Source organism: Lissotriton helveticus, chromosome 2_1 (genome assembly GCF_964261635.1).
Source record: "Lissotriton helveticus chromosome 2_1, aLisHel1.1, whole genome shotgun sequence".
Classification (NCBI taxonomy): Eukaryota; Metazoa; Chordata; class Amphibia; order Caudata; family Salamandridae; genus Lissotriton; species Lissotriton helveticus.
This window is the reverse complement of record NC_136059.1, coordinates 156058845-156085922: the sequence shown is the minus strand read 5'-3', so window position 1 is coordinate 156085922 and position 27078 is coordinate 156058845. Positions and strand designations below refer to the sequence as shown.

General features: G+C 45.7%; 1 protein-coding gene across 1 annotated transcript in view; it reads left to right on the top strand.

The window, feature by feature from the left end:
* Positions 1-5273: 5273 nt before the first annotated feature.
* Positions 5274-27078, top strand: part of RUSC2 (RUN and SH3 domain containing 2) — a 397633-nt gene continuing 375828 nt past the window's right edge. The window contains exon 1 of the mRNA XM_078674652.1: positions 5274-5429. The gene's annotated coding sequence lies outside the window, so the exon portion shown is untranslated. The remainder of the gene's footprint in view (positions 5430-27078) is intronic.

Below are 27078 nucleotides of genomic sequence, written 5' to 3'. Positions count from 1 at the left end.
AATAGCTCTATGATAGCTCTTAACTTTTGCTAAATAATAAGCTTTTTTCCCAGCCTCATAAGACTTACGCCAGACTCTTTATGCTTGCTTACATAATGTCTTTAGAAGCCGAAGAGAGTCGTTGTACCAAGGGCTAGGTTCTAACAGGCGACACTTGCTCCAAGCTGCAGGAATCAAGGAGTCAAGGGCTTTAGTGACCCATTCACAAAAAAGATCGTAGCCGGACTCGACACCCTCAAAGGAGCCTACCGGGAGACCACTGAGAAGATGATGAAAGTCAGCTAATTTAAGTTTTTTCCAGGGACGTCTGAAGATGACTCTATCTGATATTTTAAAAGGACGATCCTTGATCGTAACATGAAGCTCTATCAGATGATGATCAGTCCAGACTATAGGTCTTGGCAGGGAGACCTTAACCATAGTCAAGTTTGTGAATATCGGGTCCAAAATATGCCCTCCCCCGTGAGTAGGGTGGGTGACCAACTGAGGAAGCTGAAGTGCCTCCAGGTCCGCGAGAAAGCTGCTGATCACTGGGGTGTGGGGCGTATCAAAATGAAGATTTAAGTCCCCGATAATGCTAAAATTAGCCGACCCCAGTGCAAGGGAACTTGTAGAATCTGGGAGAGCTTTCCTAAAGGACACATCACTGCCTGGTGGTCTATAGATCAACAAACCAGACATAGTGAAATGGTGGCTTATCGTGATGCAAAAATGTGCACTTTCACAGCCAGCTATGTCCAGAATTTTCCAAGTACAGGGGTAGCATGATTTAATTGCCATAGCAATCCCTACTCCCCTTGAGTTTCGATTGTGCGTAAAAATAGAGTATTCCGAGGGGAGTGCTAGATTTGGCACAGCCATGACCTCATCATGCAACCATGTCTCGGTCATAAAGAAAATATCAGGAGTCTCATCGGATAGCAAGTCAAAGATGGCCTGATGATGCTTGACCAAAGATCTGACATTAAGATGCCAAATTTTTAAATCACAGGGGGACTGAGAGATTATAGGAGGAGCAGCAGCCGGGGCATCGCCCAAAGAAGGGTGCCCCGTATGAATTGAGATGGAAGTACAGTGAGGAAGTGACAGCTTACCACAGGGGCACTTGAAAGGGCCATAGAGTGGGTCGAGGGGCACATGTATACAAGGTATTGAGAGGCTCCGTAACCTAAGGAGCTCCGCCCTAGAGTACATACCTACAGTCAACGAAAAGGCACAGAGTCACCGGCGCCCAGCGCTTCCTTAGCGCTGACGGGCGCAGACGGGCAGGACTCTGGCTCGACTCAGGCGCGAGAAAGGCGCGCCCGCTGCGCGCTACCGCTGCGCGCTACCGCTGCGCGCTAGATAGACAGGTTTAAATAGGCTGACCGCCTGGCTACCAGGAGCACTAGAGCGCTCAAAATGGCGCCCAAAAAACGTCCCCTCTACTCTCAAGATGTCGGCCGATTCTCTGCAAAATCGGAAGCCCCAGGACCGGACCCGCTGAAGCAGCGGTGATCAACAATTATAGTGCGGGTGAGTGGGAGAATGCCCATAAAATCAGGGGATACAAAAGTAAAATAAATAACCTAAATACAAAACGGGTAATTAAAAATGCAAAGTGCACCTACAACACAGCGCTAGAAGCGCGAGAATCCTGAAGTGCTCTGAGGAGCTAAGGTAGCTTGTCCAGGCTGACCCCAGATATATTCCGCCTTAAATAGGCTGACCGCGTGGCTACCAGGAGCACTAGAGCGCTCAAAATGGTGCCCAAAAAACGTCCTCTCTACTCTCAAGATGTCGGCCGATTCTCGGGAAAATCGGAAGCCCCAGGACCAGACCCGCTGAAGCAGCGGTGATCAACAATTATAGTGTGAGTGAGTGGGAGAATGCCCATAAAATCAGGGGATACAAAAGTAAAATAAATAACCTAAATACAAAACGGGTAATGAAAAATGCAAAGTGCACATACAACACAGCGCTAGAAGCGCGAAAATCCTGAAGTGCTCTGAGGAGCTAAGGTAGCTTGTCCATAAAACCAAGCACTCTGCCTCCAGGATTGTTAAGGCCTGCCATAGGAGTGACTTAGAGGTGTATATGTGTCTATATGTATATATAGATATAAGTATATTATACCTAAATAAGGGGTGATTACACCACCTTACCCAGGCTGTGTGAACAGACCTGTGGTGTCAGTTTGGAAGGTAAACCAGGGGTGACACAATACATGCTGCAGCCCTTGGTAGGCCTAAGGTGCACCTATGTCCTGGGTACCTATGGTACACTATACAGGGGCTCACAAGGGTGACCCAGTAACCAATCTGGTATGTACCTAAAGTACATGGTATCAATTTAGAGAGAGAACAGCTGGGCTGTGGGTCTGATTGGCAGGCTCACATCCACACTAAAGTCGAAAAAAACAGAGAATCACACCAAAAAGTGGGGGTAAACATAGGAAGCAGTCCCTACTCTCCTACACAATCTCTTGGTAATAGCCCTGTGAAGAGGAAAGCTGATGTTAATGTAGAGGTCAGGAGCTGTGTTCTTACCAACCTGACCTTATTGAGTTTATGAAATGTCTGGAGAAACTCTGGGGCTTATTTACAAGCCCCGTGCGTCGCCAGTGCATCACTTTTCCCCACATAAAAAGTGATGCACTAGCAGAGCAGTGGGCTTGTAAATAAGCCTCTCTAATGACTAGGGTCACAGTCACAAGTGAACTGTGACTGAGGTAAAAAAAATCACCAAAAATGACACTCAAAGTGACTGTGTTATTCCTGCACTGACTGACACTAAGTCACTTGTCTGTGTTTCAAGGTCGGTGGCCACAAATTGGCAGCGAGAAACCTAACGGGATCATCTACTTCAGGGGTCTCCGACAAGTCGATTGCAAGGGATCAGTAGCTCATGGGCTGCCACTGAGTAGCTGGCACATGATAATTTCCTGTCAGCAGGCTTGAGAATATACTGCTGCCCACCTGATAAGACAGCCATTTAAAACATTCATAGGGCTAATTACGAGTATAGGTGCTATCTATCGCACCTGATAAATAAAGATACCATGAGGTACGTTACTTATCGTGTGCGATAAATAGCACCCAATACGAGTTTGTAGGGATTAACATGCAGATTATGATGTTTAAAGCATCAAAATAAGCATGATACAGTAAATACTGTATTGTTTTCCCCTGTTAAATTTCAGCAGGTTTGACTTGCCAGAATTTTACGAAGGTTCAGGTATTTAACACATCCGATAATTAGCAAATGCCTTAAATACCGTGAAATTTACAATTCTGACCCACTTGGAAATAAGTCCTCCATTTTTCTGAGGTGAAGAATGATGCAGCCTACCCTATTGTGAAAAAATCTTCATTTACTTCTTTTCTTAATTTTTCATGCCTCTCCTTTCTTGCTTATTTCTTTTCTGTCTCGATTTCTTTTATTCCTTTTCTTGCTTTCACTGTTTCTTTCTAATTGTTTAAATTTCTTATCTTTTTACACTACTTTCTTTACCTATTTCTTTCTTTATTGTGCATTATTTTCAATGCCTTTCTCTTTATTCCTGTTTTTAATTTATTCTTTCTATTTTTCTATACTTTTTCTTTTTCTTATTTCGATTACTATTTTCCCTCCATTTTGTCATTATGTTTCTTTCTTGTGTTGTCTTTCTTCTCACACATTCTCTCGAATTTTCCTTTTTTTCTTTTTCCTTCTGTAAATGTCTTCAGTTTTTTTTCTCTACTTTCATATTTGCTTTGTTCTTTCATTCTTTTTTCTTTCTCCATTTGTTTGCCCTTCCTCCCCTCTTTCTAGATTTCCCCCTTCATTTCTTTTGTCTTACCTCTTTTTCCTTTTCTTTTTTCTTTTCTTTCCTTCGTTCCATCCTTTCTTTCAGTGTTATCTTCTGTCTGTCTTCATCCTCTATTCTTTTCTGTCTTTCTTTTGTATTCTTATTGTACTTTTTTCTCCTTTTTTTCCTCCAGTTCTGTCCTTATCTCAGTTGCTCTCTTTATGTTTATTTCTTATTTTCTTTTTGCCTACTCTCTAGCCCATAATTTATCTCATTTTTTCTTCCCTTAATTTCCATTCTTTTCTTGTCTTTCTTTATCGTGTATTCTGTTTTCTTGCTGTCACATACTTCCTTCTTTCTTTTTCAACTTCTTCCTCAGCCATTCTTTCTTCTTCTCCTTTCGTTCGTTCATTCCTTTCACTATTACTTTATCTTCATCTTCCTCTTCCATTTTCTACGTATTTTCTTTTTCCTACATCTCCTTTATTTTACTCTTTTGTCTGTTTATTTTATTTATATTTCCATCATTCTTTCTCTTCTTTATTCTGTTCCTTCTTTCATTATTTCTTATTTTTCTTTCTTTCTCTTGCCCTTTTTCGTCATTCTGTCGTTATTTCCTTTCTGTCTCTTTTCCTCTCACCTTATTTCTCTCTCACCCTCTTTTCCTGTCTCAACTAGAGCAAAGGGACAACACTAATCCTCGATCTCCCTAAATGCAAACCGTCCCTGTAGTCGGAGTGAGATACTCTAGGGACATTGTTTAAGTTATTCGGCCTCTGTGTACATTTGTGCCCTTGTATTAGCCAGTAGCTCGTGACGGTTTTCAGTGATCAGAAGTTGCTCTCACTGTAGGAAAGGTTGGAGATCTCTGCTCCACTCTGATGCATAAGGTGTTTGTTTCCATGTGGGGGGCATTATTGATAACTCTCAGATCTGCTGGTCTCTGGAGAGACGGAAGAGGCGAATGCGGGTGGGGTGGGCTGTCTGACAGGAGCCAATAAAGGGTTAACTGCAGCAGCTGAGATTTTAGCCTGAGGCTTTTCCAGCAGTGCTTGAACCTGATACACAGGCCTGTGGTCTTTAAATAACGCGCCGCCATCTGATCTAGGCGCCGGTCATTCTGGGGGTCTGCGCCCCTCCGCGCAGGCACCTGTGCGTGTCCACGTGCCTCCGCCCCCTTCCCGGGGCCTGGATTCCAATCCACTTGTGAGCTCGCCCACTTCTCCAGGCAGCCAGGAGCAAGCACGGCGGAACAGCCACTTGGACGAGCAGGGCTGCGTGCAGGGGCGCTGTCCGGGGACAGAGTGACCCCTTTGGGTCTCCGAAAACTGGGAGGAGCTATACCAAGTGAGACTGGCCGCTGGGCATGGAGAACCGCTCCGACACCTTCTCGTGAGGAGGCTGCTGTGTGAGGTTTTGCACTGATTTTGGAAGCCGCCATTTGACTAGCTGGAACATATAATTAAAACATATGTTCCCATTTAGCGTGCTTCCGTCTCAAGGCGCCTCGAAGCACTATACTTTAAATCACAGAATGCAAACACGCGCCTGCGGTTTTGATATCCGCATCCTGTACCTTTGGAAGGTGAAGCCCTGTATGGCATCACATTGTACCCGGCAACCCTGAGCTGCTGCGGACTGCTGCGATGAGGCCAGGCTGGTAAGTGACTGCACAAGAGAGTGTGTCAGGCGCAGCGCTTGGATCGGGTGCAGGCACTCCATGCATGCTGCCTGCAGGGGGCTTCTGGGCGCCTCTGGCCTGGGTGTGGTTAGTCAATGCGCTGTGCGCGGGTGGGAAGGGTCGTCCCATGTATAGGGTGACCAACTGGCATTGGCGCAAATTCAGGACGGTGAGTGTAAAAATTCAGGACAAAGGGTCAAAATTCAGGACACAAATTCAGGACAGGAGGTCAAAATTCAGGACAATTGGATAAGTTTAACAGACACATCAGAGGTCGCGCAATAATATATAAGTAAGCCCAGCCATATCCAAACATATTCAACCAGTCGCAAACCTATCTATCATGTATCCTTCCATCTATCATTTCACTCATCCATCCCTTCATTCATCCATCCATTATCCATCCATCCACCCTTTCACCCTATCCATCTGTACACTCATCCATCCACTATTCTACCCATCCATCCATTTACTCATCCATGCAGCCATTTACCCTTTCACCCATCCAGCCATCCTTTCACTTACTCATCCATCCACCCAGTCACTCATCCTTCCACCCTTTGTCATCCATTCATCTTCCCTTTCACTTAGCAATCCTTCCTTCTATCCACCCATCCATCCACCCACCCAACCATCTACTCATCTATTCATGAATCCATCCATTGACCCTATCACTCATCCATCCTTTCTCTCATCCATTTATCCTTTCACTCCTTCACTCATCTATTCATCCCTTTGTCCATCTACCCTCCCTTTCACTCACTCATCCATCTTTACATCCACCCTTTCGCTCATCCGTTCATCCATTCACCCTTGCACTTATCAATTCATCAATCCATCCATCCATCATTTCACTCATCCATCCACCCACTCACTCATCATCCACCTTTTCACTCATCCATCCTTTCACTCATCCATCCACCCTTTTGTCCATCCTCTCTCATTATCCATCTATTCAATCTTTCATTCATCCATCCATCCCTTCACTTACTCACTCGCCCACCTTTTCATATTCATTTTGAGCTGAGCCTTTTCGAGAAGAGGCCCATCAAGAACTTCACCCTCGCTGCAGGAGCCATTCCAGGACTGGGACAGAAGCCACCCAGGACAGAGACAGGATCCAACACAGGCGGGGGTGGGGGGGACAGGAGCCACCACATGGGGGGGACAGGAGCCATCACTGGAGGGGTGGGGGGAAGGGGAGAGGAGCCAACACATGGGAGAACAGGAGCCATCACAGGAGGGGGAACAGGATCCACCGGGGTGGGCACAGGGGTGGGCATGCAGTATTCTAGGATAATCCTGGTCTCTTCCAGGGTGGGGTAGGGCTCCTCACCCCTCCTTGCCAAGACAACGAGAAGACAGGCTCTCTTTCCAAAATGTTAGTTTTGCCCCCTCCCCCCACTGTGATGTACAGTACCTAAAGGAGATACTCTGAGAGAATTGATTTAACGGATTGCCCTCCATACTTTGTTAATACATGTGGGTGTGATTGTGCCATTTTTTATTTTAGTACATTTTAGACTGCATGTTTGAAGAACCTAGGTTTGTTTGAACCACGTGCTGCCTCGGTGTGATCAGGGCCGGTTCTAGGATGTTTTGGGCCCTGGGCAGAAAAGGAATGTGTGAGGCCCCCTCTAAATTGCAGAGACATGACGCATTCAGGGCTGTTTGCATCTGAATAGATGCCCCTGCTCCTAAAGCTGCACCCCCCCTCTCTCTCAGTCACCTTCGAGCACCTGCTAACAGCTCATCAAGGGCTGGAGGTGTGAAGGTTTCCATCCCGCTGTGTCGCTCCAATGCTGCGGGGTATCTGAGCTTTGGTCCTGCATCGGAGTCTCAACAGCACGGGAGTCAAGAAGGGAGGTGGGTGGTTAAAATTACGGACAAATGGCGTCCGTTAAAGAATCCTTCACGGACAACGGACAGACGGCCAAAATTACAGACTGTCCGTGAAATTTACGGACGGTTGATCACCCTACCCATGTATATATATATATATTCTTTATTCGATCAAAAGTATGATCATGTACACTATAAAAACAATTCATGAGCATAAAAACAGTTAAAATTACAATACAAAATGTCATTAAATAGTTCATGTAAAAACTGGCTTTCACATCTTCCAGAATGAATGTAAAATACATAAGTCTGGGGCCAGGTTTGGGTGTGTTAACAAATTAAATTCTCTGAAGCAGTTTTAATCAGTTTTGACCTCTGCCACCAGGCAAGGAGCAGATATCTAGAAATTGCAAATACGAGCCACCTTGTAGAGTCCGACCTAAGAATACGTAACGCATCACTGGGCCGAGTAAAACATAATAAGCGACAGACTGGAGTTATCCAAGTTTTTCTAAGATCAACATAGGAGGGACAACAAAAAAGAAAGTGCTCAAGAGTCTCAGAAACAGTGTGACATGTAGGACACAGTGGCGTCACAGACGCAGTTTCCTAGTTGCTTCTTCTAGCATTGAAGGGGAGAGCTTCGTATCTGAGTTGGATATACAAGGCTCTTGCCTGGGGGCTTCGATGTCATCCAGAAATATATCAAAGCTAAAACCTTCTTTAACATTTAGGAAACTCGCAGTTAAAGTGCCATGTGCAGTATATTCTAGACTTTGTGAGTCCATATACTCCCAGTACCTTTTTTTGAGACGGGGAACCATTGATTTTAGAATGGACCCTGGGTCCTGCCAAATACACCTCGTGCTGTGTATGCTTAGGTTCCACTGTTAGTAACAACCTGAAGCTAGGCTGACTGTGGGAGTTCATATAAACACCTGGCAGGGGCCTACAAAGCGGTACAAAAGGGGATGATGGAAGGAGCGTTTGAGCAAATCAAACACTCACCCCCAGTCAAGAGATCTGGGTTTAATCCATCACCATTCTTTAGCTCACTCCGCCACCCCAGTTCAGACATGGCCATATGCAAATCAGTCTGACCCTGTGCCTCATGGGAACAGTCCAGCGCCGAACTGCCAAACCATGTTTTTCTTGGACCGGAAACAAGCATCCTGGGACCGGTTTCGGGTTCCTAACCCTCTTCAGCCAGGCTATCTTGAATCCAGTGGCAAAGTGAGCAAGGGACTCACGTCTGAGCATACCCTGCCAACATAGGGCGAACAAAGCGTAGGGGCCTACAAAAGGCTGGTCTCGGGACAGTACGCTCCCCACCACCTCACAGTGAAGGCGGCCATCTTTGTGCACCTGTGCCCCCCAGTACTAGCGTAGCAAGGATGCCTAGGGGCCCTAATGCAAGAAAGGGAAATGGCCCTTTTACTGCTGTTGGGGTGGTAAAATATAATGATTATCAGAGTTCAATGGGCTCATTGGGGCTCCGGGCCCTGGTGCACTGCACCTGCTGCACCAGTGGTAGCTATGCCCCTGAGTATAACTCTGCGATGTGGTCTGCAAGCTGCCACTTTCAGCCCAGGTGAGGAGTGCACGTCCTGCAGCACCACAGGTAGTACTTTCACCTAAAAACCTGCTGCTCTGGCCCCGGGGAATGCCACCGGAATGAGCTCAGCCGTGCTAGTCTAGCTGCAGCCATCAATAGTCCCCTCAGTGCGGAGTGCCCCGAGCTCTAGGGGGCAACCTCAGCTGCATAAAGAATGAAAAATGTATTGCACAATTACTTAAAACCATTTGCAACATTTCAGCAGCATAAGTCACGCACCACACACTGGCTGGCGCCGTGCAGGGGTTTCTGGCCTGGGAGCTTTTGACATGTACTTCGCAGCTCCCCCCATGCCCTCTCAAGTTGCGTTACGCCACCGACTGTAGCCTCTGGCCCAGTCGTATAGATGCCTAAACCTGTACCATGTAGTTCGTCACAGTGTTTGTCATCTACACCATGGATAGCGCGGTGGAATAATGCACCTGCTGCAGGGAATGAATTCTGTTTGTCCCCACAGTCACAGGTTTGAACCTCTCTGGACCCCACTCAGCCTTTCATCCTCCAGAAGACAACACAATGCATGCGATTGAGCTAGACAAAAAAATATGTTATATACCGCCAAGAAAGCTTTCGGGCGAACATGCAAGTTAAACGCAAAACATGTCTTTTTTGTCGCATAGATTGTTGACAGTGAGGCCTCAAGGGTGCAAAGGGCCCATTGCATGGGTAGTACGATACTGCCAGAACTGGGGTTCAGTCGGCCCCTGCACCTGCTGCAGCGGTAAACGTTGTTTACAACGCAGTGTTTACACCGCACAACCTTTACCACGCTGCCATTACAACGCAAGTCATTACTACGACTTGCGCTGGATGGCGCTGTTGGTTAAGGAATATTGTAATTTTATATTCCAACACCTTCCCTACTGTTACGTGGACTGGTGTTGGAATATAAAATTATAATATTCCTCAATCCGCGCCCTCCAACGCAAGTCGTTGTAACGACTTGCGTTGTAATAACCGCGTTGTTAAGTACCGCGATCTAAAAGATCGCGTTGTACTGACATACATCAGCTGCAGCGCTGCTATCCATGCCCCTGATTCTTGAATATTCCTTCAAACATTGGTCAGCTCTGGAAGCCCTCTGATGCCATCTCATAATGTGCTTCAAGCGGATTGTTCATGGCCATCTGCTCTGGCCTCTCCCTTTGCTCCACCCCTCCCCATCCTTCCTTCCTCTCACTTGGCTGAAGTATGAGGGTGTCTCCCGCTGCTTCCCCTCAGCTTGCACTCCAGTGCTTCCAGAGCGCACAGGTGGAGCTGATGCACTGGGGCAGCTCCTGGCTGCCTCCTGGAAAGATGCGATGCCATTTGATTGGGCACTTTTTGGGGAGATGATGAATCATTTCGTATTTGAGGAGGTTAACGTGCTAGAAGTGCTGAGGGCCATAGTTAATAAAATATCACGCAGCGCCTCAAGTCATCATGCTGCGCTGCGTGATAGGGAAAGAGCAACAATGCGGCGTACTTACAATATACGGCACATTCCTGCCCTTTCCCAGAACCTGCGCACAATGTGCTGACTAGCGCCAATGCAGCCACCCTTGCACCATGGTGCAAGGGTGGCTGCATTGTAAGCAGAATTCTTTTGTGCAGGAAGGGGCGTCTTTCTGCACAAAACCACTCCATAGAGGCATTTTCCTCTTTCTATGTGTGCTGCAGAATGCTGGGGAGGGATGGATGTCGTTACAACGCATGCTTTTACCACGCATGCCTTTACAACGCAGGCTTTACAACACAAGTCGTTACAACGACTTGCGTTGGGGGGCACTGGATAGTGAATAGTTTAATTTACTATTCCAACTCCAGTCCCTGAGGATAGTAGGGAAGGTGTTGGATAGTAAATTAAACTATTCCCTATCCTAGAGCGCCCCCCAGCGCAATGCGTTGTAATAACTTGCGTTGTAAAAGTTGCGTCGTAATGGTAGTGCGTTGTAAAAGTTGTGTTGTAAAGGATGTTCCCCCTGGGGAGGGGCTGCCTTTTGACTCATTCCCAGGTTTACCACTAATGGTTACAAGTGGCACCAGAATCTGAAGTACTCACACAAAACAAAACATCATAACACTGTGTTCTGTATTGTGTCCTCTCCAGCAGCTCTGCGTGTGCTACAAACGTTCTGAAAAGTCACCGTCTAGGTGAAGAAGAAGGGAGTACAGTCATGGCAGGCCTGTTTGTCTCCTCGGCTGAGTACCCCTCTGAAGGTGGTTTGTTTGGAAGGAGGATGCTGGAAGTAACTTTTCAGGGCATCAGGACATATTGTTGTCAACCATATATGGCCACACCTAATCTGAGGCGAAATGTTTTATGTTCAAATTAGTTTTTATTGTTGCAACAAAACACATACACAAGGTACACGGTGTAATCCACATGTCAATTATGATGATTTTCAAAGTTTAATAGTGCAACTATAATAAACCGGTCCAACAAAGCCCCTCCCACCCCTCCCTCACACCATTCCCGGGTACTGACAGCCATATCTGAATACAACAGCAAGAACAGAAGAGGAATGAACGACCCTCCTACCAAAACCAGACCCAATCCTAAACTGGGGGAAATTAGCCTTGAGAGGGTCTCGACCTTTATTTACTTGGGGGTAACACTTCAAGAAAACTTATCATGGGACTGCCAAATAGCGAGATCTAGGCTGAAACTTTCCCAGCTATCGGGCGCACTCTTGAAGGTGGCTAACAAGTCCACCTTTAAGCCCGTTAGCCCGGCCCTGGAAACATACAGGTCCCAAGCGAAGGCAGCTGCCATGTATGGTAGTGAGTTGTGGGGACATAAAGCAGGGAAGGTTCTGGCAGGTGTGGAAAATAGCTTTTTGAGACGCCTACTTGCTCTCCCACAAGGTACGCCACTCCTTCCCCTAAGACTAGACTTGGGCCTTCCCTCTATTGCTGAGGATCTCCTGTCAAAACCCGTGAAGTTTTGGCACCGGATATGGACCACCGAGGAACTGCACCTTATAGACAGGACCTCATTCATGTTATGAGGCTGGATGCCAACTGCAAAATTCCCTGGTTGGCCTTTATCAAGTCGGAACTGCTCACCCTGAATTTGCAAGACCTATGGGATGACCCAGCTCAGGGCTGTCAAAGGATTACGCGTAAAACTCTTGCCCAGCTGTACAAAAACAAAAACCTTGTTGACGTGGATAATGTTCATAATAGTGGCACCTTGACGGGACGTTTTATGGAATCCAAAAATTCTTATGTGTTTGAACCTTTTATGGATTTTATTTTTCCTCTCTTGGCGAGGAAACTGTTCCTGCAATGGAGGTTTGGTACACTCCCCACCAAAGTATTCATTTACAAATGGTCCACAGGGGGTGACAAACTCTGCCCATGCTGTAAAACCCATGATGAAGATGATTTACACATAATGTTTGGCTGCCGCGCTTACCAAAGCGCGAGGAGGCGTTGGATAGCACCGTTGTGTCGGAACCTAGGCTTCAGGAAGTACCTACAGGCTTACAGGGTCATGAAGACAACACTCTGGGTCACATTGTCTTTGCGGTGTCAACATTTTTGATGGCAGCATGGATAATAAGGAAAAAATGTCTTCTTGAACTTGTACTACCTTGTATTCCTCACCCCATGCAGGTCCAGTAGATCTTTTATATGTAAATATTGTATTGTTTTTTAAATATTTGTATTGTATTTTATTGTATCTTTTATGGCCTATGTGGCCGAAATAAAGAATTTTTGGAATTGGAATTGGAATGAACGACGGGGCTGGGTTCTCTCTCCCTGGCGGATGGACACGCGGAGCAATCTCAGGTAAGGGGGACAGGTTAGCTCTCTAAATTCCTGGGAAAGGAGGCTTATATAAGGTTGCCACAAATCTCTAAATAAATCCCCCTGAGCCGCCAGAGTTAGTGTCGATTCCTCCGTCCCCAGCACATGCCAAATGCGATGGAGCCATTCTAAATGTGCCGGTGGTCTCTCCGCCCCCCAGTGTGCCAGTGTTGTTTGGTGCGCCGCCCGAGTGCCAAGCTAATGTGACGCCCCTGCGGCCTGCGCGGAGTGAGTGGACATGTAAGGACGTTGGGGAGTCCCAGAATGGCATAGGCTGGAAAGCTGTGAATTTGAGTCTGGAAATGCGTATCAATATCAGTTAAAAGGTCTTCCCAGAAACGAGCTAGCGTGGGGCAGTCCCACAGGATTTGGATCAGAGTGCACTTGGCCTGCAGCGTCGCCAGCAGTCATGACTGCGGTTCAGGTTACCCCTATGGAACCTAGCGGGGTCAAGTACCAATAGGTTACTCTTTTTGTGGGCGTCTCTATGCTTGATCAATTACGTGCTGAATGATGCGCTCTGTAGTATATATCTTGCCTCTCCTTATTAGGGTGACCAACTGGCATGGGTGCAAATTCAGGACGGTGAGTGTAAAAAATCAGGACAAAGGGTCAAAATTCAGGACAAAAATTCAGGACAGGAGGTCAAAATTCAGGACAGAAATTCGGGACAAAAGGTAAGGTTTACAGACAGGTCAGAGGAGGTCACACTATAGTATAAAAGTAAGTAAATAGACAAACCACTTAAGTACAAGTCAAAATAAGTTTATATTAGTTTGAGACAATCGTGCACTGCACGGTATTTCAGTATGCCCACAGCGTGCTACCTTAGACAATTCAAAACTCACATCTCACTCCAGCAGGTATTAGACACCAGACAATGGTGAACCACGCCTGAATTCAAGTGGGACCACTTTTATTGTTGATTGAAAACTACTGGATATACAATGAACTTTGCAGTGCCAGCCCCCAGTAACAAAACCGCCCCCCCCCTTCCAGCCTCCCAGGGAAACACCCGGTGCCCAGTCCAGCCAGTCCAGCCTTGCTATCACCCTCCAATGGTGCCCCTCATCTTTACATAGATGGTCTGTCATGTGTATTTAATTTCTCTTATAGTGTTACTCATCCCAAGTATGTAGACCAGGGTGTCGGAGTGAGTTACATCACACACACATCATATAGAGACAATAACCCGTATACACGTGAAGGTCAATGTATAGGAAATGTTACTTAAGGTAATGGGTGATACAAGGTGTAATCGTTTTTTTATCCATCATTCAGTCTTTCACCATTCATCCTGTCCTCCCATCTGTGCGCCCATCTATATCCAAACATATTCAACCATTTGCAAACCTATCCACCATGTATCCTTCCATCCATCCCTCCATCCACCCTTTTACTCTGTAGTGTAGTTCCTATTATCCCAATAGGCTCTGCGCATTGGAATAATACCTTCAATAGTATAGGCCTAGACCAGACGTTAACTAGGTCTACTACTGTCGATATTAGACTTAAAGTTTTGGGTTTGCCAGCTAGCTCAGAGTTCACTAGAAACTTTCTCGAATAGGCAAGGAGGAGTTGAACCTCCCTGGATAGACAAGAAGGGATTTAGTTTCTGACAACCATAGAACATGACAACTTTGCTCTCCCCTAATCAAGAGTGTATCTCTAGAGTCGTGTGAAAACAAAAGACGACTTATTTTACTCAGTCAGTACGTGCATTCTTAGTCTCACCAGATTGTAGAGAAAAGGAAGAGACGGGCGTGTTCAATAAAAAGATGGTATTTATTGTTCAGTCTCTTTTCTCGTACAAGAGAAATGGATCGATATTATTGCAATACTTATGGTTAAGTAAAGTGCATACATTTATTTATTTATTTATTTATTCAAAGTTTTATATAGCGCGAACAGGATCCTTACAGATATCAGAGCGCTTCACCAAGACAGGGTAGGGGCAGTAGGAGTCAACAGAGATAATGGGAACAGTATAAAAGTCAATAACATGGTAATAACATGGATAATAAAAACATACATAAAACCAATCCATATACAATCAAGTAAGGAAGTAATATAGGACAGCACAAGTCATTGATCCCACTACAGAGGTGTTCAGGTGGATCAGTAAACCAACGTGTATCATATCTTGGTCGGTAGTAAGAGAGTAGCGTAGTAGTGCCCCCAACAAGTAGAGAATAGTGCCAAGGGATAGGGTGAGCAGTGATACAAGGCAATGCAGAGTCTCTGAACCAACATCTATAACGATCAGGAGATCTTGGCCAGAAGGATGGTTTTCACCTCTTTCTTGAAGAGTGCCGTGGAGGAGATCAGCCTGGTTTCAGGAGGGAGCGCATTCCAGATCCTGGGTGCCATTCCTGAGAAGGAGCGCTTGTAAGTTTTCACTTTACGGAATCTACGAGGTTTCAGGAGTAGATTTTTTGTACTCCTATTGGATCTTGAACCTCCTGATATAGACAGCTTTTGAGCGAGGTAGTTGGGTGCCTTGTGGTGCACGGCCGCGTGTGTCATAACTGCAATTTTTAGCTGTATTCTGGCTTCAAAAGGCAGCCATTTTAGGGACTTTAAGTCTGGGGATATGTGCGAATGCTTTCTAGAGCCAGTAATGAGTCTCGCGGCAGCGTTCAGGGAGGCTCTTAAGGGTGCTGTTGTGGATAGCGGGAGACCGCTGAGGGCCGCAATTCCGTAGTCTATTCGAGGGATGACTAAAGCTTGTACAGCAGTTTGGAAGTCTTTGGCCGGGAGGAAGGGTTTAATTTTCCTCAGCGTGTTAATTTGGAAATTAGCTGCTTTTGTGGCTTTGCTGACGTGCTGCTGCATGTTGAGCTTGGCGTCGAGTGTGATGCCTAGGGATTTCGCCGAGTCCACGATGGTAGGTTGGACATTGAGTGCTGTTAGGTTGTTGAGCCAGGTTTGGGTGGTGGAGATTTTCGCCGGGGGTGAGATAAGTAGGAACTCGGTTTTCAGAGCATTTAGTTTGAGGTGATTATCGGCCAGCCAAGATTGGGTGTTAATAAGCGTGGAATTCAGATGTTTGATATCTTCCGGGGATTGTAACTTTAGATAGAGTTGTGTGTCATCGGCGTACATATGGAATTGAACATTGGATGCTTGAAGCAAGGTGGCGAGCGGTTCCATAACGAGGTTGAACAGTGTAGGGGAGAGGGTGGATCCTTGAGGAACACCTAGATCTGCAGGCACAGGTGTAGATAGCACATTGTCGATCTTGAACCTCTGAGACCGGTTGTGAAGGAAGGACGAAAACCACTTGAGAACGGTTCCCGATAGCCCCATTCTAGTACTTAGCAGCTCCAGCAAGTTCTCATGTTTGACCGTGTCAAATGCTGACGAGAGGTCAAGAAGGATGAGGAGGCAGGACTCATTGCGATCCAGAATTTGGAGGGCGTCATCAATTATGTGTGTCATAGCTGTTTCCGTGCTATGTTTCGCTCTGAAGCCTGATTGATGAGGGTTGAGGAGGTCAAATTGATCAATGTGTTTTGTTAGTTGGAGTTGGACACATTTATCCAGCAGTTTGGCCAGGGTGGGGATATTGGTGATGGGCCGATAGTTGTTTAGGTCAGACGGATCAGCTGTAGGTTTCTTGAGTATAGGCGTGACTTGCCCCACCTTAAGGGAGTCTGGAATGTGGCCTTGTTGCAAAGAGCTGTTGATGATCTTGGTCCAGAGAGGGAGGAGCAAGGGGATAAAGTCTTTTACAGCATTAGCAGGTAGAGGGTCTGTGAGGTGATTAGAGGGCTTCAAGGTGCAGAGCAGTTTGTGTATTGCTTCTTCCGAATAGGTATCGAAGTACTGCCAGGATGCCTTGTTTTTAGGTTGAGTGTCTGCCATTCTGGTGTGGTTGGGGTATCGGCTTACATCCATGATGAGGTCATTTCTTATGTTGTCAGTCTTTAGTTTAAAGAAAGCAGAGAAGGCTTCACAGTGTGGGGTGTCATTTGTTGTGCTGTTTGATTGTGTGGGTTGTGCCTTTGTTTGGGTCTTGATTAGCTCGAACAGCTTTCTTGGCCTGTTCTTCGCTTGGTCCAACTGACGGCTGAAGAAGTCCGACTTTGTGCGCTTTATTTTCCTAAAGTAGGCATTTCTCTTGTTCTTAAGCTTTTTGAGATGCAGTGCTGAGGGGTCCGATCTCCAGGTGCGCTCTGCCATTCGCATATTACGCCTTTCGTCATTGAGTCTGTCATCATACCAGGGGTTAGAAATTTTGGTGGAGACTCTCTTCAGTTGCAGAGGGGCGACTTCATTGACTATTGTATTCATAGAGTCATGGTAGTGGTCAGTCAGTGATTGAACATCTGAGGCACCTGAAGGGGGAAGGAGGAGGTTGCCGATGTGTGGAGGTAGGGTAGAGGGATTAAGATTCTTCAAATCCCTTTTCCATGTTTTGGATTTGATTGGTTGAGTAGGGTTAGGTTTAACTTTTTCGTTGATAAAGAAGGTGATAATGTGGTGGTCTGACCAATCGCAGGGTAGAATCGCCTCCAGTTGAATAGCGTTCTCTTTGGCAATGATGAGATCGAGTATCGCGCCTTTGTCGTGTGTTGGTTTATCGCATCATTGGGTGAGGTCAAGCGCATTGAGGAAAGTTTTGAGACTGTTCACCACGGTGTCTTTCTGATCGTTCCAATGGAGATTGAAGTCACCCAGGTAGACTTGAGTGGTCTGCCGACCGGCATTGGAAGTGATCAGGTCCATGAATTGTTGGGTGAATATGAGATTGTCACCAGGCGGGTGATAGATGAGATGTAAAGCACAGACTTGTTTGCCCTCACTGGTGATGTCGAGGCAGAGGAGTTCACAGGAGGAAAGGGAGGGGGAGGTGACTTGAGTAACAGAGAAGTTGCTCCTAAAAATGCATGCAATTCCCCCGCCCGTCTTGCCAGGAGACCTGTCCAGCCTAATGATGTGATAATTGGGGGGGACTAGTATGTCCATAATCGGGGTAGAGGCTTCAGTGAGCCACGTTTCGGTTAGAATGGCTAGGTCCAGATCCCTATCTGAGACGAAATCCGCGATGTCGGAGGAATGTCTCTGGGCCGATCTGCAGTTTAGTAGGATGCATTTGAGTTTGGGAGAGAGAAGGGTGGTCGAGCTTCCTAGTGTGAGGGGAACTTTTCTGAGGTTGTTAGGGACGGAGCCTCTGTTGTTGAGTGTTGGGAGCCTCAGAGGGTTTGTAAGAATTGTGGGTATGGGGATGTGTGAGTTGGAAAAGTCTTTTACCGGACCTGGGCCATAAGAGCGTAGGAGAGAGCATAGGTCGCGGTCCGACAAGGGGTTGAGAACACGACGGGGGCGGTGGGAATTATTGCGAACGGGGATAGTAGGCCATTGCTGGTGTCGTCTGGGGCGAGGGTATGTAGGGAGGGTGCGTCGTTTGTAGGGTAGTGGGATGGTGGGAGGTACACTGGGCTGTGAGGAGAGAAGGTCTTTGATTGCGTGGACGTCTTTTTTGATTTGTAAGATTTCCTCTTTGACTTGTTGGAGGGTGGATAAAGTCAGGTCAGGAGGGTCATTGGGGAAGGTGTTGGTGGAGAGAGCCGTTGGTGAGTGATTGAGTAGTGAGCTGGAGAGCAGGCAGGGTATCGGGGGGGGGTATACTAGCGTTGTTGAGGGGTTCCGCGGTGCTAATGAGAGGGATGGTATTCAAGGTGTGGAGGTGTTTGTGGGCGAGGGGTGTGGGTGATGTAGGTGCGACAGGGGGTGGGTGGGAAGCATAGGTAGTGACTTCAGTGGGAGACGGTGCCGGTGAGTAGAAGAGTGAGTGAAGGCTGAAGACAGTGGGGGAGACAGGAGGGTAGTGAGGGCTGAGAATAGGAGGTGGGAGAGAGGGGGATGCTAATGTAAGGGAGGAGGTATGTTCTGTATCTTTTGTTGGGAGGGAGATAGAGTTGTGAGTGGGAGTGGGGAGGGAGCAGGGAAGGGAGAGGTGTCTGCCGTGGGGGGGATGGGTGGATAAACTCCGAGTGATGGTGTGTGCAGATGTAGGCGTGTTGTGGGTGGGAGTTGTTGTGTCAGGTGTGAGAGACTCGTGGGTGGGAGTGGGGAGGGAGATGGGGAGGGAGAGGTGTCTGTCGTGGAGGGGCTGGGAGGGGGGGGTGAATAAACTTTGGGCGGTGGCTTGTTCAGATGGTGGTGTGTTGTGGGTGGGGGATGTTCTGTCCGGGGGGAGAGGGATGGAGGGGGTATGGGTGGGGATAGGAAGGGTCATGTTAGAGGGGCTGCTAGTATGTGCAGTGGGGATATTTGTGACTGTCCTTGGTAGGTAGGAGTGGGGGGCGTTAACAGCAGGTGGGCCATTTACTGGGGTGCTGGGGGTAGAAGTGTAGTAGGTGGTGGCTGCGACGTCAGGGGTGATAGTGCTGGCGGAGTTCTGGGTGGGGGTCCGCAGCTTGGAGAGGTGCTCTTTGAACTTGGGGAACAGGTTGTCTAGTAATTCCAGGTTCTTGTCCGTGGATTGGATTAGGACAATCCCGTTATTGTAGATAGTAATGGTAGACCTGCCAGGGAAGAGATGGGAAGGTGTGATGGTGAGAATTAGGCCATGAGTTGTTTTCCTGGTGGTGGAGACTGTGAGTAGGGATAGGAAAGTTTTTCTCCATTGGGCTCTGCGTGAGGTGTGGAAGATGATATCAGTATTCAGGGCTCCATTGCCCGGTGAGAAGTAAGTGTCGGCAAAGGGTGTTTCAGGGTGCGACCTCAAGAAGTTGTGTTTAAAACGTTTAGTGGCATTTTTGGAGAGAGGAGTGGAGGGGTAGTTAATTCTAAAAGTGTGCTTGCCGTTGAGCTCCATTTTAGAGAGGCTGTGGTGTTAGGTGTAGGAAATAGGACGATAGTGCAAACTGTCAGCCGCTAGTTACAGGGCCAAGGAAGACACTAGTGAGTGATCAGAAGTATAAGAGGTAGAAGTCAGTGTGATCCCCGAACAGACAGTGCGTAGGTGCAGCTTACCAAATGTATCCTATATACGAGGTAGCAGTCAGCTTACACCGTGTAACCAACTATGAGGGGTAGGACCAATTAGGTGGGAGCCAAGTTACCTATTAGAATGTACGAGGTAACAGCAGTGTAGTCTAGGCGTAGAAAGTGGCTGGGTGCACCTTACATGACAGAGCGAAGTGAATGAGGTAGTAATAATCAGTGCAATATCGTGACGTAGCTTACAACGAAAAACCAACAGATAAATAAATAAATGCGGTAGCGGAAAGTGAATGATGGGGATAGAGGTGAGATATGTGCAGCTTGCCGCATATAAAATACAGGCTAAAATAGGGCTAAACTACTAATAAGTTACTGAATCCCATATATGTGCATACAAATTGCAGCAATAACAAATATACCACTAGAATATACGATAGCAATGTGATAGCAATGCATACAATGTAGGAAGCCAGTAATAATAATAAAATAAAATAAAATAAAAATAGAAACTGCAGTAAAAGGCAATGACTAGTCCATGATGGCCGCTGAGTAGAGAGAGAGGTCAGTCTAAAATGGCCGCCAGATAGGGGGTCTGGAGACGTTAGTCCTTTTTTTGTTGTTATTGCTTGAGAGCAAGGAAGAGAAGTTCCAGGTTCCGTTTGAGCAAGCCCAGATCCTAGCTAGATATGAGGTAGCGATCGTTGCATCACAGGTGAAGGAGAGGTGACATGAGTACCAGTTACGGAGAAAGTGCCAAATACGATTAGAGATAGCCTAAGGAGTCCAGTTCTTAGTACATATGGTGCAAAAAAAATGACTAGTCCAAGATGGTCGCCGAAGAGCCAATTCTAATATGGCCGATCAGAGAGGGGAGATAGAGACATTAGTCCTCTGTCTGTTGTTATTACTTAGGGAACAGGGGAGATGCATTCCCTTTTCTGTTTGAGCAATCCCCGCCCCCAGCTTGCTGAGCGAGAGTCTTATCTCTATTCCTGGAGGGCTTGTGTGGAGGAGTTAAGTTAAGGAGCCTCGTGGTCAGCAGCAGTACCAGGGGGGATTTATAGCTACAGTTTTATGGCCCCAGCCATTTTGAACAATGGATGTGGTTTAAAAAGGACGTGATTTAAGAATGAGGGCCAGCGAGTGGAGTGAAGGGGAAATAAATACCTTATGAGTATACTGTTCACACAGCATGTTGAGTTTGCCAGCAGAGTGTTGCAGTTGTCGATGATCCGGCCATAAGTGTGCACAGCTGCTGTTAGTGGCAAGTTGAGGTCTGTTCTGCTTCTTGCTGTAGCTTGCTTATGTTGTGGATAAACTGGTGGTGATATGGGCTCTTAATCCTTCCTGTCCTTGGGTACATGATCCCCGGTTGCCAGCATGCCCTCGAGTGCACCCCCTAACCACAAGCAAGATCATGGGGGGGGGGGGACGCCCAGCCTCCCCGGTCTGGCAACCAGTGTCTGCTGTGCCAGGAGAGCACGGGGGTCCCGCACCGCCAGGCGTCTTATGCTGCTGATTGTTGCCAGGCGTCTCAATGGTGGCTCACACCGGGTGTCTCCCGGTGCTCGCTCCCGAAGCAGAAGTATAAAATAATACTGTAAAAACATTGATATGGTTTCTAAGCCATATGAAGGTTTAAAATGAATAAAATAGATACATACATATATACATTTGACTAATCGTACTCAACTGGTGTTTCTAACTACGTCTACCCCGTGTACCTGACCTAAGCCTAATACGTGGGCGGGAATAGAAAGTTACAGTTTAAGTTAAGTTTGTTTTGCCAAGTGACTGACTAAAGAATTCTCTGTGAGGGGTTATTCAGTTCTGTACCTGGAATCTAGGATGAATGAGGGATGGTATCTCTCGTCTCTGGTCTCGATATTCCAGGCTGCCTGCGAGGGCTACCCGGAAGCGCCGGAGCTGGATTTCTCGGCAGGAGAAAAGCAGCGTGTCGTTCTCAGCGCGTCAGGAAGGCGGGGCTGCGCCAGCGGGGTCTGCTCTGCTCTGGGCTTCGGCAAGTCTGGCTGCTCCGATCTCGTCACCACCGCGTGTGTTTGCATAGGGCAATATCGGTAATATTTATACCTTTAAGGTGCCGAGATTGACGTAAGGATGGACATAGATACGTCAATAAGGATGTCATACGACTTGGTCGTTAGCACATTCTTTTGCTGAAGTTCTCGATGAAATCAAAACAATGGCCGCAGGGTTTTACCCAGGTTGTCATAGGTTTGATTTGTTTTGAGAACTCCGTATGCCTTATCAGGGGCTGGAGGAATATCGCTTGTCTAATTAGATGGCAAGCGTTATGACCTAATCAGATAACACGTTCCTGTGCCGCAGTGTGGTTTTATCAGATAACGGTTCCTGCATCATGGGGGTTTTCAGCATCATGGGCTGGCTGCTAGTTAACTTGTTAACCAGAATAGGGTCAGGAATAGGGGGATCGATACAGAACCTATAGGAATACATCACACCCACTCCACGCTAACTATGCACATATTTACTAATCTAGGCATAGTAAAACATACTGTAGAGTATAGTGTATACCTTACCACCCCAAAATACATAAATGCATTTTGAAATTATCAAATATACGGAAAAAGTCACATGTATTATATGCACTCAAGCTGTAGAATAATGCTAAAGTAATCACGCATTTGTATACAATATTGCTAATTGGTATATGAGAATTTACACATGAAATGGCTCTTAATACAGAAAAAAGGCTTGAGACCATTTCATCACAGAATAAAATAATTATGAACATACCAGCGGGCAGCTAATGTCTATAAAGTATCTAAAAATAGAAATTTTAGTTCTCTAAGAATAGTTCTTACTTTAAGCAGAAGATAAGTGTCCCGAAAAATATGCAAAAATATTTTGGGGCTGCTGAAAAAATTGCTGTCCGTGAACTGGAGGGAAAATTGTTCATGGTATTCTGTTATTAAAGTTGAAGGCCAAATTCAGGGAACGCCGTGTGCGAGCTTGCTCAAAAGTCTCTATTTCTGCTCTGGTGAGAACATCATATCATTTAGACTGTCGAAAAAGCTGTCAACAGCTTCCTGGGAGAGTTCCACTAACTCGGAAAAAGGGGTAACCATGCATTCGTTCGCATGATTGTCTCCATTGACGTTTTGATTTGGATTGCTGACAGAAGGTCGTACCTGATCGATGCTGCTTTCATCTTGAACTTCACTACCCCTTAATCGTGATGGTGAAGCTTCCACGAATGCCGTCATCAGGATTGGTAGCCGTTGAGGGCAGCACAAAGCATGAGCCTTTATTGGACTCAACAATGTTTCTGCATTCATTGGCGCATCCGATTGTAGCGTCAGACAGGTGTCTAACACGCATTATTCTCCGCATAGCAGGCACCTTAATACAGGTAAAACACATCGATGCCACATTGGTCGAAATGAAAGAAACCAAGTCATGTTCAGGTCTCTAAGCCGGGATAGTCCCAGGATTTTTGATATCCGGTCCCGGTATCCAATGGCTCGGATTGTTTCTTCCCTTGTCGCAGGTGTTTTGTCTGTGACATGGTTTGCCATAACGAAATATTAGGACCAAGAATAGGATTCCTGCAATTAGTCCCAAAATGAGGGGAAGTCCGCCAAAAATCGAATGGACGAAATCTGGAAAAATACCCAGTATGGCTTTGAATGGTGTTAATGCCATCGAAAATACTGTCTTAAATACTTTTGAGACTCCACTGGTATCAGAAATATTTAAGATTTCATTCAGGATTTCTGCGAAATGTATGGGGGAATTAGTTGATAACAATGAGTGAATCTCTGCAGTCGTCCTTGCGACTAGGAGATCATACGTTTCTTTTGATGACGTGAGCCTGGTCGGCGTCTGAAGAAGCACTGTTTTCATTCTGCTTAAAGTATCTATTCGAATAGAAGTAATTTTCAAGTTGGGCCATGCCCTTGCCTCCCTGTCTGGAAAGGAGCTGGGGAACAACGAGTGTCCACAGCACTTGACCTTCGCAGTCGTAGTTACGAGATAAGGAGTCCCGGGCATAAGACTACAACATCTGCGATCTACAATTAGAATGTAACTCCCATTGTAGAGTCTTTGAAAGAATGGTTCTATCTCTGTTGCAGGTGCGCCTTGCTGGTGACATGAAAGGTTATTTGAGTTCCCTTCACAGGCTCCGTGCAAACTAATTCCATTACACAGAAGTGTACCGCTTAGTTACATTGCACAATTATTGCCACTAAGAAACACTTTCTGTCCTTTATTACTGACACATTCATGTGAATAGGGCAAGTTCCATGTTGTTTTAATGTACCCTTTTCCTAATTTTTCGTACATGCCAGCCTGTATATATTTTTGGCAGTATTGAAACCTGAAGGTAGATATTGGAATATTAATTATCCCATGTATTATCCATTCACTGACAGGTCGTTCTGACATTGTCACTGGTAATCTTTCGAGTTTCTCAATGCTCAGGATTGTATAATCAGCTCCCTTTTGTGCCATACTGATTTGTTTATCAGTAAGGTTAAAGATATTGAAAAGTGACGTTGTGTTGATTAAACGCCAAGGCACATAGCCAGAACGCAGATTTTGTAACGTCCAGCCAAGCTGTACAATAGAACGCAATTGAGACTGACCGTGTTGTAACAACAGTAAGTCTTGCGATATTATGTCGATTCCTGAAGACACAATGCTGTCCAAAGAAAAAATTCTGGAGGACAGAGTCATTAACCCATTGTCCACTACAGAAAGTGATTTTTCCAAATTAATACGGTCAATTTCCCGTATTCTTTCTGCTGTCTCAATTTGAGTAACCTTCCAGGCCTCGTTGTATGCTGCATATACAGAGGCTGCTATGAAGCGTTGTTGACGCTGTTTGCGTGGTCCCATAATGAAATCACGCAAGTCAGCACCATCAGTAAGTAAAGTTAGGTGTTGCTTAATTTCTGTCAGTGTGGAAGTTTGTAACCATTGAAGGCATAATTTGCCCACACTGTAGGTGGTTATTATCCCTGGGTGTTGTCTTTGGGGATATCTAGGGTCTGGCCTGGTCAATGTGAACCCCTGTGTTTTGTTCAGGAATCTGTCTTGACAGTTATTAGTATCTGTGGGCCAGATCAACCACTGTTTCCAATCTGGATGTGTTCTGTTTTGGTTTAATACATAGTTTACGTCTATTTCCTCATCTGTAGAGTTATTGCTGTACATTGTTGGTTTTGGAATAGACGGTTTATTTAAGTCTTTGATTTTGGCTAGGCCAAGACAGGTGGTTTGTTGAACAGTGTCATTTAAAAATATAATTTGTTCTGGGATCATGCAGGCTCTAAACAAAGATTCTTTACCTTGTACTTGCCATTCTTTCGTACCCCAAACACTTTTTACTTCAACATTTTTGTCCCAATAATCAAAACCAAAAGTATTCATTTGTTCAAAGAATGAGTCTGAATATATCAATTTCGTGTTTGTTATCATGGTCTTTGTCCCTGTCTTATTTGACAATTTGAAATAAAATGTTTCAGCATTACTTGTGTTAAAACCTGAAAAATATGGATATTTGTCATAAAAGGTTCTTGAGCTTCCTTTTGGAGGGGTTGCACAATGTTCCCATTGATTATAATTTAAAAGATTTCTAGGTTGTGCAGATCTATGTAGAAAATGGTTACTATAGTGGTTGTAACAGTACATACTATCATAATTTGTAGAACCCTGCAAATAATCATGTTTGGTAAATTTAAAAGACATCACTAGGTCAGACATCATATTATTTATACTTTCAAAGTCCCAATCATCAGCAAATGAGCTTGGTTTTACAAAGTCACTCAATGAGATCTTAATTTGGTGTGGATATTTCAGGATTTCAACCGGACCATAGATTTCGTAGTCAGTGTTGTCCCATGCTACCCCACCCGGTATAGGATTGGCTGTGAAGTTGACTGAAGAAAGTTCTCTTTTCTCGACGTGTGAAGATGTGTGTGGTTTGAGGATCAAGTTGATTTTCTGACTTGCTGTGTCTATTTTGGCATATTTTCCCTCAATGAAGCGTCCCAAAGTTAGTACCATGATGAGCCAAAGTATGAGGATAAATGCACCAAAACCCACCCAAAATTCGATCCATGGAGAAATTAGATATGTTTCTTTCAGTTGTTTCAAAAGTTCTTTAGCTTTATCTTTAAAGGTTTTTGTTGATGGCTGTGTTTTTGATTCATTGAACCCTTCAGAGGAATCATCGAAGTTTATGAAGTAGCCGGATGCAGTTCTGTCAATTGTTCCAATTGCTTCAGGATTACTGTTTCTTGCATATTCGTCTGTTACTTCATTGTAGGTTGGTGTGTCTCTGCTAAATGTTTTTATTTGGGTTTTCAGAGGTTTAAGTTCCATTGCATTGTTGCATAGTCCTTGTTGTTCTTGTGTAGGCGTTTCGAATGTGATTAGCCTCTTAGTTAGGACCTCTGTATTGGTATCAAACCTTGGCGTTCTGCTACTTATTGGGAGTCCACTTGGCCTACTATTTGTTATCGGCCACATGATTGTGGTTTTACCAGGTCGATTGACACAACTCGGTTCTCCTTTTTACCAGCAAGCGGCGGTAGTACAACTGATCTTGTCTCGTTGATAGACAAGACAGGAACTGCTTTTCTGTAAGAAGGCCCAAATTCCTTCTTTACCGCGATCTTTTCTCTGACTAGATCCCCGACTTTTGGAATCCAGACAGGTCTTGCTGGGACAGGTGGTGGTTCTTCAGTGGTTGTTGGCTGTTGCTTCAACTTTATGTTGCTCAGGTCTTTTCTTGTTTCGTTTAAGTCCTGTAAAATAGCCAAACGATCTTTGATATCAAAGCTTTTTTCCTTCACCACTGAAGTTTGACTGTCGAGGTCTAAGACTAACATCCTAGTTCCAAATAATAATTCGTACAGACTGAATCCCTTCAGAGAATTTCTTGGCAGGTTATTTAGACTACGTTGGACACTTATTAGATGTTTGACCCACCCAGCTCCCGAACCTAATATCCTTTCCGTTATAGATTGCTTTCTGCCTTGGTTTTTTCTTTACACCATCCCGTATCCCTCAGGAAGGAAGTGAGAAGAATCCCGCTATGCTATGCTCATTTGGCCGAGCTTTCCCACAAGCTTGAGGGCTAAAGTGAAAACATTGGTCAAACGTAGCATGCTCCTAGCGTATATGCCATTTAGACTCGCTAATCTTTGTATAACAGTCCAGACGTCAGCCGAGTGCTGAGGATCTACATTATAAGTGGAAACTAGCCTGTATATGTTAATCGGACGCTTTGCTTTTTACTGTTGATTTTTTCTGGAGTGAAACGCCAAGGTAGTATACCGTTTCTCTCGCCACTGCGATCTCTGTTGCAGTCCGGGCATTTTTTTACAAAAATGTCATGCTGCAGGCTCATGCCTGGCCACCAGTACACTG